We start from the raw sequence: 15,383 nt of genomic DNA on the forward strand, positions 1-15,383 counted from the left end.
ACACAGGCCTCTAGCATGCCTCTAACACAACCCTCTAGCATGTCTCTAACACAGGCCTTTAGCATGTCTCTTACACAACCCTCTTGCATGCCTCTAACACAACTCTCTAGCATGTCTCTAACACAGGCCTCTAGCATGCCTCTAACACAACCCTCTAGCATGCCTCTAACACAACCCTCTAACATACCTCTAACACAACTCTCTAGCATGTCTCCAACACAACCCTCTAGCATGTCTCTAACACAGGCCTCTAGCATGTCTCTAACATACCCCTCTAGCATGATACTAACACGACCCTCTCGTATGCCTCTAACACAACCGTCTAGCATGTCTCTAACACAATCCTCTAGCATGTCTCTAACACAACTCTCTAGCATGTCTCTAACACAGGCCTCTAGCATGTCTCTAACACAGGCCTCTAGCATGTCTCTAACACAACCCTCTAGCATGCCTCTAACACAACCCTCTAGCATGTCTCTAACACAACCCTCTAGCATGCCTCTAACACAACCCTCTTGCATGCCTCTAACACAACCCTCTTGCATATCTCTAACACAACCCTCTAGCATGTCTCTAACACAACCCTCTAGCATGTCTCTAACACAGGCCTCTAGCATGTCTCTAACACAGGCCTTTAGCATGTCTCTTACACAACCCTCTTGCATATCTCTAACACAACCCTCTAGCATGTCTCTAACATAACCCTCTAGCATGTCTCTAACACAGGCCTCTAGCATGTCTCTAACACAGGCCTTTAGCATGTCTCTTACACAACCCTCTTGCATATCTCTAACACAACCCTCTAGCATGTCTCTAACACAACCCTCTAGCATGTCTCTAACACAGGCCTCTAGCATGTCTCTAACACAGGCCTTTAGCATGTCTCTTACACAACCCTCTTGCATATCTCTAACACAACCCTCTAGCATGACTCTAACACAACCCTCTAGCATGTCTCTAACACAACCCTCTAGCATGTCTCTAACACAGGCCTCTAGCATGTCTCTAACACAGGCCTTTAGCATGTCTCTTACACAACCCTCTTGCATATCTCTAACACAACCCTCTAGCATGTCTCTAACACAACCCTCTAGCATGTCTCTAACACAACCCTCTTGCATATCTCTAACACAGGCCTTTAGCATGTCTCTTACACAACCCTCTTGCATATCTCTAACACAACCCTCTAGCATGTCTTTAACACAATCCTCTAGCATGTTTCTAACACAACCCTCTAGCATGTCTCTAACACAACCCTCTTGCATATCTCTAACACAGGCCTTTAGCATGTCTCTTACACAACCCTCTTGCATGCCTCTAACACAACCCTCTAGCATGTCTCTAACACAACAAAACACAACACACGGTTCCCTTCCAGTACAGGAGACCCCCCAATAGCTGACAGAGGGGCTGAAGCCTGCGACACACAAAGCGATCAATATGCCTTGCCGCCGCTTGTCGAGATTGCGGTCAAAGGGAGATTATTCGGCAGCTCATAGTATAGCATTTTACTACGCTTCAAGAAATAGTCGACGCTCTGACGCAGAACGTTTCGGGTCACCTGGCTGTGAGATGATTCTCGGGTTATGGAGAATGAACAGCCTTCGCTACGCGATATTAGAAGTACTTTTTATGTTTATGAAGGCAAGTCTAACAGAAGTGTATTATCCTAAAGGCTAGTCTGTCAGAACATTGCCAGTAATTCCTTCTTGGTATACACAATTCTATATCCTACTACAGTTGTGTGATATAACATCCTACCACAGTCTCAGAAGGTGTGTTATATCACATCCTACCACAGTCTCAGAAGGTGTGTTATATCACATCCTACCACAGTCTGAGAAGGTGTGTTATATAACATCCTACCACAGTCTCAAACGTTGTGTGATATAACATCCTACCACAGTCTCAGAAGGTGTGTTATATCACATCCTACCACAGTCTCAGCTGTGTGATATAACATCCTACCACAGTCTCAGAAGGTGTGTTATATAACATCCTACCACAGTCTCAGAAGGTGTATTATTTAACATCCTACCACAGTCTCAGAAGGTGTATTATATAACATCCTACCACAGTCTCAGCTGGTGTGTAATATAACATCCTACCACAGTCTCAGAAGGTGTGTTATATAGCATCCTACCACAGTCTCAGAAGGTGTGTTATATCACATCCTACCACAGTCTCAGAAGGTGTCTGTTATGTTGTATCTTACTTTCAACAAGGCAGAGATTTAAGTTCATGAGGCCTCGGTCTGTGTACATGTCTTTTGTGATATCAATGCCTTTGTTAGACCAACATGTTTCCCCGTGACATGGGTTGAACCACAGTGGTTCATGGATACTGCTTCAAGTCCAGTAACATCTGTCTTATGTTTCTTGTAGTACGTTCCCGTATATAAAGTCGTTCATTCCAGAATGGATTTTCTAGTTTGTTGCATAATACTGACGAATGTGTGTTCCTTGTTTTTGTGGGGAAACCACTTGAGTTTCAAAGATGTACAAGTATCTTCTTAATTCAGATATTTTAACACCTCAATGAATGCTTTTATATTTACCATCCTGTTTATTTTGTCGGGGTTATCGTTCCAAATGAATTTTAAAATATATTTTTTTTATCACGTCTTTGCAAAGCGTTGAGAAGTGAGACACATGAGGAATTTATGGCTGTTATCTTCTTTATTATGAGGAACACAACGTTTCGGGGTATATGCTTACTCCCTCATCTTGTGAATGAATGCTTGCTACTTACTTACATTTGTACTTACTTAAATTGGGAATTAAACGTGCGCTTTCCGACATATACGTATTTCGCCCGCCAGGCCATTTAGTAATTGGCCGAAAAGGGTATGTCCGAAAATGTGAGGCAACCTAGGGAGGCTTTTTAAGGGTTGCTTACTTACAAATTTTGAATTTTGAAATATGCCATGCAGAAGGTGGGTGGGTGGGGAATAAATGGAGTTTCTGTGAGTCTGTGTGTTTTAATCGGTTTAGAATTATAGGGTTTATGGACAGCTTGTTTGTTGTACTGTTTTAGATGTGGTCGAGTAGGCCTGTTTTGATTAGATAGATGCCAAGTGCTTTAAAGGTTTGTCAGGCATTTAGGGGGTTTAGTAGCGTTGCTAGTGTCATTTGATTGTTGCAGTTTAGTGTGGATTGCAGTGGTGTTATGTGTTGCTGGTAATGTGTGCAATATTGTACGTGTTCAGGAGTTTCTTTTAAGTTGCAGTGGGGGCATTTACTGGTTTGGTGGGTTTTTTAATTTGGTGAAGTTGGGAGTTTAACTTAGTGTGGCCTGTTTGAAGTTGAGTTATTACTCTGTCACTTTTGGGTTTTTTATGAAGGATGTTTGGTTTTTGGAGTGGCTTTTGTAGCAGGTGTTTTAGTTTGCAATGTCTGATAGTTATTTTACCACATTTGGAAGATTATCTCCTTCATGATACTTTTAATTTTTTTTTTTATATATTGTTAGGTTGATGCTTACTTCGTCTAATTTTAGTGCTGATTTGGGTTTTAATTATCTGTTGTATAAGTTTTGGGCGTTTTTTGTGTTTTTGTCTTTTTATGGCCTTGAGCCCAGTTAATGAGTATGAAAGGGTTAGGGCTTTTTGGTGTCTATTTATTTGACCACTGTGCAGGGCTGTTACTATCCCCATTAATTCGGCTGTGAAAATTAGTTGATTTTTTGGGAGCCTATATGATTGTGTTTGTTTTTGGGGTTTGTTGATATGGATGCCGAATCCTGTGCGTTTTGAGCCCGGGTCAGAGGACCCGTCTATAGAAAAGGGCACCAAATAGACCATTTTTCGTTAATGTATGCTAGTGTGGTGGATTTAGCGATATTTGGATCAGTTTGTTTGCGTAGTCTGGTGGAGAGAGATTTTGGGGGGTTTGGAGTTTGGGTATGAAGGTATTATTTGGTTCTGTGTTTAGTTTTAAATTATTTAGGTTGTGTGTGTTTAGATAATTGATTATGCGTTACGAGATTGGTATTAACTGAGGATTTTTGCGAGAGTATTTGCTTGGAGTCTGGGGCTTATGTTGGTTTTGAGGATTTGTTGGATTAGTGGGTTTTGTTGGGTTGAAGCCCAGTAATTTATTGTTAGGTGTTCTCGGCGTAGATCCAGGGGTATTTCGCCTGTTAGAGCCTGCAGTGATATTTAATGCATTCTGAAGTATTTGTTTAGCCTTATTTATGCTTCTGGTGCTTATCTAGAGGGCTCCATCATCCGCGTATTTGGAAGTTTGAATTTTATCTGGTATTCCCTCGAATAGGTCATTGATCATAATGTTGATGAGTTGTGGGCTTAGAATCCTACCTTGGGGTGTGCCATTTTCGAAGGGTCACTGGTCTGATAGCGTTTGTTCGACACCCACGGTTATTTTGTGATTAGTTAGGAAGTCTTGGATATAGTTTATTATTTGACCTTTAAGTCCTGCTTTTTTTAGCTTTTGTATTAGCCTGTAATGCCATACTTTATGGAAAGCTTCAGAGAAGTCTAGAAATATGCCTGCTGTGTATTGTATTTAGTTGACCCGTTTTGATGTCTTGTTCTAATCAGGCAAGGTTGTCTAAGGTAAAGCGGCCTGGGGTGAATCCACTTTTATCCTGGTTTACTATATTTTTTGGTCTAGATAGTGTTGGAGTCTATTTTTGACCATTGTCTCCGTGATGTTACATAGGTTTGAGGTTAGGGAGATTGGTCTGTAAGAGTTTGCCTTGTTTGCCGGTTTGTTCGGCTTTGGTACTGGGATGACCAATGCCGCTTTCCGTGAAGTAGGAACCTGACCGTTTTGGTAGATGAGATTGTATAGTTTCAGTAGTGATTCCAGAAGATTTTTTGGTAGCTGTTTAGGTTAGGTTAGGTCTAGTCCGGGGGCTGTTCGTTTTTTTCTATTATTTAGTACATGGAGTAGTTCCTCCAGTGTATATTGTTGGTTGACTTCTAGGTTATTATCTTTGGGTATTTTGGAGAATTTATTTTGATTTTTTAATTGGAATTGGTTTTGGAATTCCTCGGGGAAGTTACTATTACTACTGATGGCTGAGAAATGATCTTTGGGGTATTTGCTTTTTGTTTAGAGAGTGTTGGGTTATTTATGTTCGGGTTTTTGGGGGGTCGTTTAATGCCTCGGATTGCGTGTATTTTGCGCCATAGTGTTCTTGCATCTGTGTGATGGTTTATTTCTTCGCAATTTTTTTTCCATTTTTTGGCGTTTGCCGTTTTGACTAGGCTTTGTACTTCATGGTTTAATTGATGTGCTATCTATAGATGTGTGTAGTCTCGTTTAGCTATATCAAATGCGCTTTTGCGGTTTTTTCTAGCGTTTTGAGTTTCCTTTGTTGTTCGATCCGGCGATGAGTTTGCCGTTTTGGTTTGTTTTATCTGTAACACCCCAGGGGTGGTGGTGGGCGTTGTAGTCCCCCAAGAAGATGGTGGGTTTGTGGTCGAGTTGATTTAGGATTTCTAAGTCTTCAGGTTGAATTCGTTTTACTGTCCAGTTGTATCTGTTTACAATGTTTATTTTTCGGTTGTGATGAGTTATTTGTATACCGTTAGCTTCTAGATTTGGGGTTTTAATTGGTATTTCTTGATGGTTTATGTCCTCCCTGATATATATGATTAGGCCACCGCCTGCTCTACGTGGGCGAGATTTAACTCTGTCGAGTCTTACCGAGGTATAATTAGGTAGGGTAAATTTTAATATTGGGGAGAAGTGGGTTTCCTGAACGCATATGATATGACACCTAGGTTTTTCCGAAACATAGCTTTAAATTTCGTGGCCGTGGACGGCCAGTCCATTGGCATGCCACTGTAATATGTGTAGTCCTTCCATTATTTAGAGGGTTTAGAGTTTCGGGATTGAGGTTTGTTTAGGCGTAGGTTGTTGTGGTTTCTATTTTGAGATTTCTTTTAAGGTGCTATTCAAGTTTTCGACGGAGCGACAAGTAAGATTTAGTTAGAGAGCCATGTGTAAAAGGATTTAATGTTGGCGCTAGGGGTGTTTTGTTTAAGTATATATGCTAGTAACATTCTGTCTGGTTTGGGGTTTTACGGTTATGTTTTTTTCTTGTGTTTTTTTGTTTGTTTGGTTTTTTGTGTGTTTTTTGGTGAAGAAGACATTGGATGTGTCTAGAGGGTCATATTCTGTTGTGAGTGAGTCTTCTACGCTTATGTTTGGAGTTGAGATGTCCATGTAGGTTGGTTGTGTGTTCAGTTGTCGTGTTGTGGTGATGGTTGTGGTGGATTTGGCGGTTTTGTACTTGTTTTGGTCTGATAGTTGTTGCCCTAGTGGCGGTGGTGTTGTGGGTGGTCGGTCTGGGTGTGTTGGCGTGTTTTGCCAAGTGTAGATGTTTGGTGTAGATGTTGTAGCGTTTTGGGGTATGGAGTACTCTGCTGTTAGAGATCTCCTGGATGTGGGTGGGTTGGGTGTATGGAGTACTCTGCTGTTAGAGATCTCCTGGATGTGGGTGGGTTGGGTGTATGGAGTACTCTGCTGACAGAGATCTCCTGGCTGTGGGTGGGTTGGGTGTATGGATTACTCTGCTGTTAGAGATCTCCTGGATGTGAGTGGGTTGGGTGTATGGAGTACTCTGCTGTTAGAGATCTCCTGGATGTGGGTGGGTTGGGTGTATGGATTACTCTGCTGTTAGAGATCTCCTGGATGTTGGTGGGTTGGGTGTATGGAGTACTCTGCTGTCAGAGATCTCCTGGATGTGGGTGGGTTGGGTGTATAGAGTACTCTACTGTCAGAGATCTCCTGGATGTGGGTGGGTTGGGTGTATGGAGTACTCTGCTTTCAGAGATCTCCTGGATGTGGGTGGGTTGGGTGCGGTGAATATATTTTCGGTGGGTATGTCCCAAACAGATTTTATGTATTCTAGATGTTGTGGGTATTGTGTGAGTTTGGGTTGTGGAATGATCTTTGTCTGTGGTGTGGGGTGAAGTGGTTTGGATGTGTGTGGTGCTGGTTTTCTTGTTTGTAGTTTTGCTGTGTCGATATTTATGTGTTTGTTTACCTGTTGTGTGAGGGTGTATCTGTGGGGGGAGTGATTTGATAGTGAAGTGTGGGTTATAGTTTTGCAGTGTATGGCTTTCAAAATGGCAGGCAGATAAGACACACGGTCGAGACCTACGCCCTGATTCTCAAACTTAAACAGCTATGATTTAATATTGCACTGAAACTTCACTAAGGATCGACTGTGACTAATCATTGATGTCCACACGGTGTCCCAGATTGCCTACTACTCAGCACGGTCAACAAAGAGAATCATTCCACAATCATACCAAGGATTGACTGTCACTACTTCACTATGGATTCCAACATGGCGTCGCAAACTCCCGCTCAGTCAACACAGTCAACCAAGAGGGGAACAGACAGCCCTGCTGAGCGCGAACCGCCAGCTCAACGACCAAGAAATATCTTCTCAAGTGAGGGCGAGTCTTTGACGGAGGACGAAGCGTCCGCTGCCCTGACTCAGGCTATGTCAAACGAAACTCTACTGAACAAACTGATACCCATCATTGTTTCTAAACTAATGTCCGAAATCCTTAAAAGGATGGAGGAATCAGTCGAACGAGCTGTAAGATCAGCCACATCCGCCCTCATTGACAACATTGAAAAACAAAACTCAGTTATTACTGCTCAAACAAACTTGATTCATGAACTTCAAGGGAAATTAGAAACCACTGAGTCTAAACTTGAACAGTCTGTAGTCAGGTGTGAAGAACTGGAACAATATCCTCGCAGGAACTCTAGAAGATTCATTAGTGCTCCTGTTGCAAGTGACAAGGCTCAAACTGACCAAATTTTTAATTACAGACTTGGAATAGACAAATTAACTTCAATTCACATAACATAAACAATAGCAAACCTTTCGGTGCCCTTGCCTGGATAATACTATTTCCTGTTTAGCCAATGACTGATTTGAGTGCGTACAGAGCATCTTTAGGTTTGCATTACAACAAATGTTATTCAACTCACCTAAACAAAGGGAACATTCCGCATTATCAATCAAACATCCACTGCCTACTTTAGTTGGTTATTCCATGGATGTTTTGAACACTTTTATTTATCCATCAGCTGTAGTCTTGTTCAAATATACCTCTGTTCGGGACAGGCTTTCACTAACTCCGATATTATACCAATCCTCATCTTACTTCTCAGTATTGCTGGAGATGTCGAGCAAAATCCCGGCCTTGTTTCAGTAAACTCGCACAGTAAGGAAATATCCATATTCCACTTAAATGTAAGAAGTCTCCGATATAAGCTACCTCGTATTTCTGAGCAAATCTCTGAATATGACATAGTATGCTTTACAGAGACACACCATGATGATTCTGTAAACACAAATGACCTGAAAATAGACCTTTATCATACTCCCTAGGGAGGGACAGGAATTGTTTTGGTGGTGGTATTATTGTATATTTCTCGGCATTGTTGTACGTTAAACGTAGGGAAGCTTTAGAATCATACAATTATGAAAATATGTGTTTCGCGGTTTTCTTGCCCCAGAAGAGAATATTATTATGTGCGTGATACAGACCACCCAACACCAGGACCCCTGTGTTGTATACTCAGAATAGATTACTCACTTGAAACTGCTCTAAATTATGCGCCTTACGTTGTTCTACTCGGTGATTTCAACGAAGATTTACCCAACAGAAACCTTCAGCATCCGCACGATATTTTAGTTAGGAAATGTTAACGTAATGCAAGTAAAGAGCCGATAGCGACACTCAGCATTCACAAACTCTGCTTGACCCTATTGTTATCAGTGACGACTGTAATTGTATAGAGTCGAGTGTTGTCGACTTCAGCACGGATATAAGTGACCACAAGGGGTTGTTGTTTCGCTAACGAACTGCATTGACATGAAAAAACCCTATGTGAGAGAGGTTCTAATTTCTAAAGATGGTGACTATGCTAAGTTAAATGAATTGATTGAATCAACTGATTGGATGTACATGTTTAATAGCTGCGAGTCTATTGATGACATATATGTCATATTTTTCTGTCCACATTTAAAAACTATGTAAGCTTATGAATACCAAGCTGTGCTGTTACAACAAGGCCAAACGATAAACCCTGGTTTGATAGTGAACTACGTAGAGAAATAAGAATAAGAGATCGACTGAGAAAAAAAGCTAGACGAACAACGGAACATGCAATGAAAGCGATTTATCTAAATATAGTAAACAAAGAAATAAAGTAAACAATTTGAAGAAAGCTGCCAAGGAAAACTTTTATCTTAACTTAGATGAATTATTATCTACACAAATCAAGGAAAACAGTTCCAATTATTGGAGACTTCTTCGTCACTTGATCACAGAGTCAGGAACCAGCACCGTGATCCCACCTCTGGTCACTAACAACAACACTGTACCTGAAGCATTTAACAACAACACTGTACCTGAAGCATTTTACAACAACACTGTACCTGAAGCATTTTACAACAACACTGTGCCTGAAGCATTTTACAACAACACTGTACCTGAAGCATTTAACAATAACACTGTACCTGAAGCATCTTCTGATTTTGATAAAGCTGAAGCTCTCAACGATTATTTGACGTCAGTTTACAATGTTGATGATGAAGGCGCCTCACTACCACCATTTGTTAAACGATGTGATCATGAATTGGATTATACCGTTATTGAAAGTCAAGAAATAACAGATCTCATAAAGTCCCTACCGGTAAATAAAGCAAGCGGTCCCGACAACCTGAATCACAGATTACTTAAATATATCACTATCCATAGCCAATCCTTTACGCTTGTTATTTAATTTGTCGCTTGAACAAAGCACATCCCCATCACAGTGGAAACTAGCTTATGTACTGCCTTTGTACAAAAAAGGAGAAAAATCCAACCCTTCTAACTACAGGCCTACTTCACTGTTATCTTGTCTTGGGAAATTATTTGAAAGACTTATTTTTCAAATAATGTATAATTTCTTTCTGGAGAATAAACTACTTTATCAAATATCAATCGGGATTCATGCCAAACAATTGTACTACATATCAATTAATTGAAATTTACCATCCCATTTGTTATTCGCTTGACGATCATAAATATTTTTGTATGATATTCTGTGATATTTCTAAGGCACAAAGGTATATTGCATAAACGTCAACAATATGGTATAACTGGTAAATTACTAGCTTGGTGTCGTAGTTATCTGTCAGCCCGTTGCCAAAGGGTATTTATTAATGGTAGTTTATCAAGTAAAAAAAAATCACTAAATCAGGGGCCCTACGGGACTCTGTAATGGGGCCGTTCCTATTTCTAGTTAACATAAATGATATTACTGATCAGCTTCAAAATAATACTAGGTTATTTGCCGACGATACATGTATAGGAACTGCATCTACTGATATGGTCGTAATTGAAGACAGACTAAATCAAGGCCTTCTCTCTCTCCACCAGTGGGCAAGCACATGGCTTGTAAACTTTAATCCAACCAAGACAGAATACATACTTTTTAGTCACAAACAGGTACAGGATTATCCAACTATTTGCTATGCTAACAGTGCCATTGAACATGTAGAAACCCACAAACATCTGGGGGTCAAGTTATCTCAAGATACGAAATGGACTGCACATGGTTCAATGCTCAACAGCGAAAATGGTTTCAGCAATGCGTAAACTTAAATATAAATTAAATAGATATAATCTGTCAAAAATCTATCTGACGGAAGTATGGGACAACTGTTCTGCTTATAACGAAAATAAACTTCACTTAATACAACTTAACGCTTTCAGAATTGTGACAGTTTGACCAAATTTGCCTCGAGAGAAAGTTTATATTTCGAAACCGGCTGGCTACCACTAAAAGAGAGAGGAAAAATTTAAAAAAAACTTACGACAGTGCACACAATAATAATAAATGAATGTTTCTCATATCTAAATGACTTGTTACCCCACAATAGATCAGCTGCTTCAAATTATAACCTGCGTAACAAACAGAACATGACTTTTGCCAGAACAAGTACATTTCAGAAACCATTTATAATAGACTCTTTAAAACAATGGAATTCACAAAATGAAAATATTAATAATAGTATCTCTGTAGCTGAATTAAAAACAAAAAACTATCCAAATGTTATTAAATATCCATATTATTTCAGTTATGGAAAGCGTCAAATTAATATTATCCACACAAAACTTAGACATGGATGTAGCAATCTAAATGATGATATATTATGGGTTAATTTGTCAGACACTATTTCTTGCCCTTGCGGTTCCCCATGCGAAAATGCTTTAATAAGACAATCTTTGTCTATCAACATTAGGAATATAGGGACTCAGCTAAAATTAGAAACAATTCTTAGTGGTAACAAAAATCTATCCGAAGAACAAAATAACTTAATTTTTAAATATGTCCATCAATTTATTGTAGAAACAAACAGATTTTAAAACAGATTTTAAATTGTATCTTGATATAACAAGAATTATATTTCATGAGCTACTTTCAAACTATCTTGATTTTACATGTAACTTGCACATATAATACATGGTTGTTTCAACACAAAAAGTCTTAGTTATATTTTTATATTTTATTTATTGTTTTGTTTTGTTTTCTATTAGTTTGGGTACTCGTTATAACTTTGATTTTGATGTAAACCTATAGCATTCCATGTAATTATCACAGCTTAGTTACATTCTATATTTTCCGCCCTTCACATAAATTTAAAATGTCTATTAGTTTATTAACTACTGTGTTGTTTTATAAATATATCATGTTCCATTGTATACCAAAAATGTAAATTCATGTATATATGTATATGTATGTGTGAGTGTATGTAGGTATATGTGTTTGTTTGTAATACTGTATATATACTCAACAAATTCCTGTGACACCAATATTTAAGTGTATTTTTCAAACAGGTAAAGTTTGGTTTTCAATATTGTAGTACATGTATGGGATTAAGTCACAAATACGCAACTGCTACAGAAAAGCATGCATTCCATGCAAAAGTTGACTTTTTGCAAGCCCCATGCATTTCACTACCCAAGAATGGGTATAAAAACATATGCGTTAACGAGATTCCATATGCATTGTTTAGCATCGTGCTGACAACAACCACTCAGAAAAACAACAAAATTACGCAATTATTCAACATTACGAAATGCCTTGCCTGTCCGAAAATTAGCGTCTGCGAGCCATTGGTATGCTTGAAGCAGGATCGAGTCAACGGGATGTTGCAAGTCAATTAAACGTCCACAGAAACACCATTTGGTGTTTATGGCAACGTTGGCAACAGACGAATGCAGTCAGAGACCATCCTCGGAGTGACAGGCCGCGCGTAACCAATAATCGACAAGACAACTGGATTCGAACAACACACCTACGAAATCGATTCCAGCTAGCAACAGTGACTGCAAGAATCATATCTGGGCTTCGACGAATATCTTCACAAACTGTACGTCGTCGCCTCAGATGTGATGTCGCCAGAAGACCCACCAGACGTCCGATTTTGACAGGAAACCACCGCCAAGCACGTCTACAGTGGTGCAGACAGCGTCTACGCTGGACAGCCATGCAGTGGGGACAAGTTCTATTCACTGACGAGTCTCGTTTTCACCTCAGCCACAGCGATGGAAGGATTCGAGTGTACCGACGTCGAGGTGCACGTTACGCCAATCATTGTGTCATGGAAGATCGGTTCGGGGGCGGCAGCTTTATGGTATGGGGTGGGATTACAGCAAGACAGAGGACACGTTTGATAGTGGTAGAGTGACATCTCAATGGACAGCGCTACCGAGACGAGATCATCGGCCCTGTTGTTCTACCGTTTTTGCGTCGTCATGGCCCAGACATTACCTTTCAACATGACAACGCCCGGCCTCATATTGCTCGACCTGTTCAGGGTTCACTTCAACAAAACAACGTGCATGTCATCCCCTGGCCGGCTCGCTCCCCTGATCTCTCACCAATCGAGCACATGGGGGATGAGATGGATCGGCGCCTTCGACGTCAACCACGTGTTCCACAGACACTCCAGAAACATGCTCCTGCAGATATGGACAGATATCCCACAGAACTTTGTGCGACGCCTGGTCCAGAGGTGGACACACACGCTATTGATTTGTAAATTGACATTTTGGCATGTTCACTTTTTTTTATGAAATCACGCATTTTCTGAAGTCAATATGGCAAATTAAACCATTTGAACACTTACAGGAGTCTGTTGCAAACCGAAGTTGTTTCAGATTTGGTAAAAAACATAACTTTGCATTAAATCTAATTCAATGTCAGAGGAACTTTTATTGTTCAGTATATTTTGTTGCAGTACATAGTTGCTCATAAAACGTTTTGTTTTACGATAATCTTTTTACGATCAGTTATTTCCTCATTTTTAGAGTTAATTAATTTATTTATCAACTTGCTGATATAGTTCCTATTTTCCAAATGGCAAAAGTATTTAGCTTTTTCTCCTTTATACCATTGTATTCTATTTCTATTATTTATTATCCCCCGCCCAACGAAGTTGGCGGGGGATATAGAAACGGGCTCCGTCCGTCCATGTTTCGTTTCCGGAGCATAACTCAGAAACCGTTCAATAAGTTTTCATGAAACTGTGCAGGTCTGTCTGGTACATGCTCAACTGGTACCTTTTGCTATTTAGAAATTTTTATTTTTTTTATTGTTTACGTTTCGATGGCAACAAGATGGACTTGGGTTCTGTGAGGGTAGGGTTCGTTTCCGGTGCATAACTCAAAAAACCGTTCAATATGTTTTCATGAAACTTTGCAGGTCTCTCAGTTACATGCTCAGCTGGTGCCTTGTACTATTTAAAAGATTTGGAAATTTTTTTTTTTTTATTTTTCCATGGCAACATTCTTCTTTTAAATGCCAAAAACTCAATCAGTATAGGATTGTTATCACTGGCGACTTCAATATGTACCAGTCTGTCCGTGGCAACAATGCACTATCCAATCTCGTGGAGTAGTTTACATTCGCCAAGTATATCAGCAAACCAACCCACACCCTTGGGGGTACACTAGACTTGATCTTCTGTAATGAGCCCATCTCAACAGGAGTCTTTCCAGTTCCATACACTGACTATCATCTTGTGTGGGGTGTGACGGAATAGGTGTAGCATATTGAAGTGACTATCATTATTCCTTTGTATGTTAATCAATGTGGTAATGAACTGAACTTTTTGAATCTTAATATTTTGCATTTAGTCTACTATGTCCAAAGCAACATCTTGGGTTTGAACTGGTAATGACCATAGTCACATATCACAAACTAATATCATTTATGTTTCTTAACAAATATTCCGTGTAGATATTATTATTTAGTCAAAATGTGACTTGTAATGGTTTTTTCTTTCTCCCACCCTAATGAATTCAGTAGTAAATGTAGTGACTGGTTTTGTCAGTACTTCCATCATGTTTTTGTGGAGAAGGTTTCATTTGTTTCTTGAACTTCATAGAGTTTTGCAGCATTATATTTTGTCTCTTCAGGATATTTTGCATTTACATCAAGTAGATGTTCCCCTTCTGCCTTTTACTCCTTACAAAATTTTGAATATTTTCAAATGTATGTGTTTGTGTGATCAAATTTCATTGCTGTTGACATAATATACACTTCATTTGCTGGGCAGGGGACTTGGACACGTTAGTGGCAAACTCTTCTTTTTTTTACAATTTCCATGACAACAAGTTCCACTTAGGTTAAAAAAGGTTAGGGTTTGTTTAGATTTAATTATGTCACTAATTCTGCAACAGGGGCGGGGGATATAGCCACGTTACTGGCAAACTCTTGTTTTTCTGAAATTATTATTTCACAATGACTACACATGTACTTAAATGTGTCTCATAAGCCTAAAAAAGGCTGGATGTACAAGCTTTAGTTTTGAACACTTATGTCAACTGTTTTAACCATGACGGCTTGTGCACGTAACATACAAATAAACATTTCTCTCTCTCTAACTTGCATATCCTTATTTTCCACTTCTCTAACATCTCCTATTTTTTATATATGATTTGTTTAGTAAAAGTGTTGATTCATTAATATTTTGAAAATTCTCTCACAATATTTTTTAATCCTTTGATTTCTCATCTGTTACAAGGACTTCTTTGTTCGGCATTTAGAAGTTGGAGTACTAAGTAAGGATAAGAATTTATGGATGAACAACTTCTTTATTACAATTAAGAGCGACATTTCGGTGTAGGTTCTAACACCGAAACGCCGCTCTGACAAATAAATTGTTATCCAAACTTGTTACAAGGACCTTAGTGTCAGTCGAATCTGTTACAAGGACCTGGGTGTCAGTCACATCTGTTACAAGGACCTGGGTGTCTGGTCTCATCTGTTACAAGGACCTGAGTGTCTGTCACATCTGTTACAATGACCTGAGTGTCTGTCACA

Source organism: Haliotis cracherodii, unplaced genomic scaffold (assembly GCF_022045235.1).
Source record: "Haliotis cracherodii isolate W230 unplaced genomic scaffold, xgHalCrac1.p SCAF_13, whole genome shotgun sequence".
In the NCBI taxonomy this organism is placed as follows: domain Eukaryota; kingdom Metazoa; phylum Mollusca; class Gastropoda; order Lepetellida; family Haliotidae; genus Haliotis; species Haliotis cracherodii.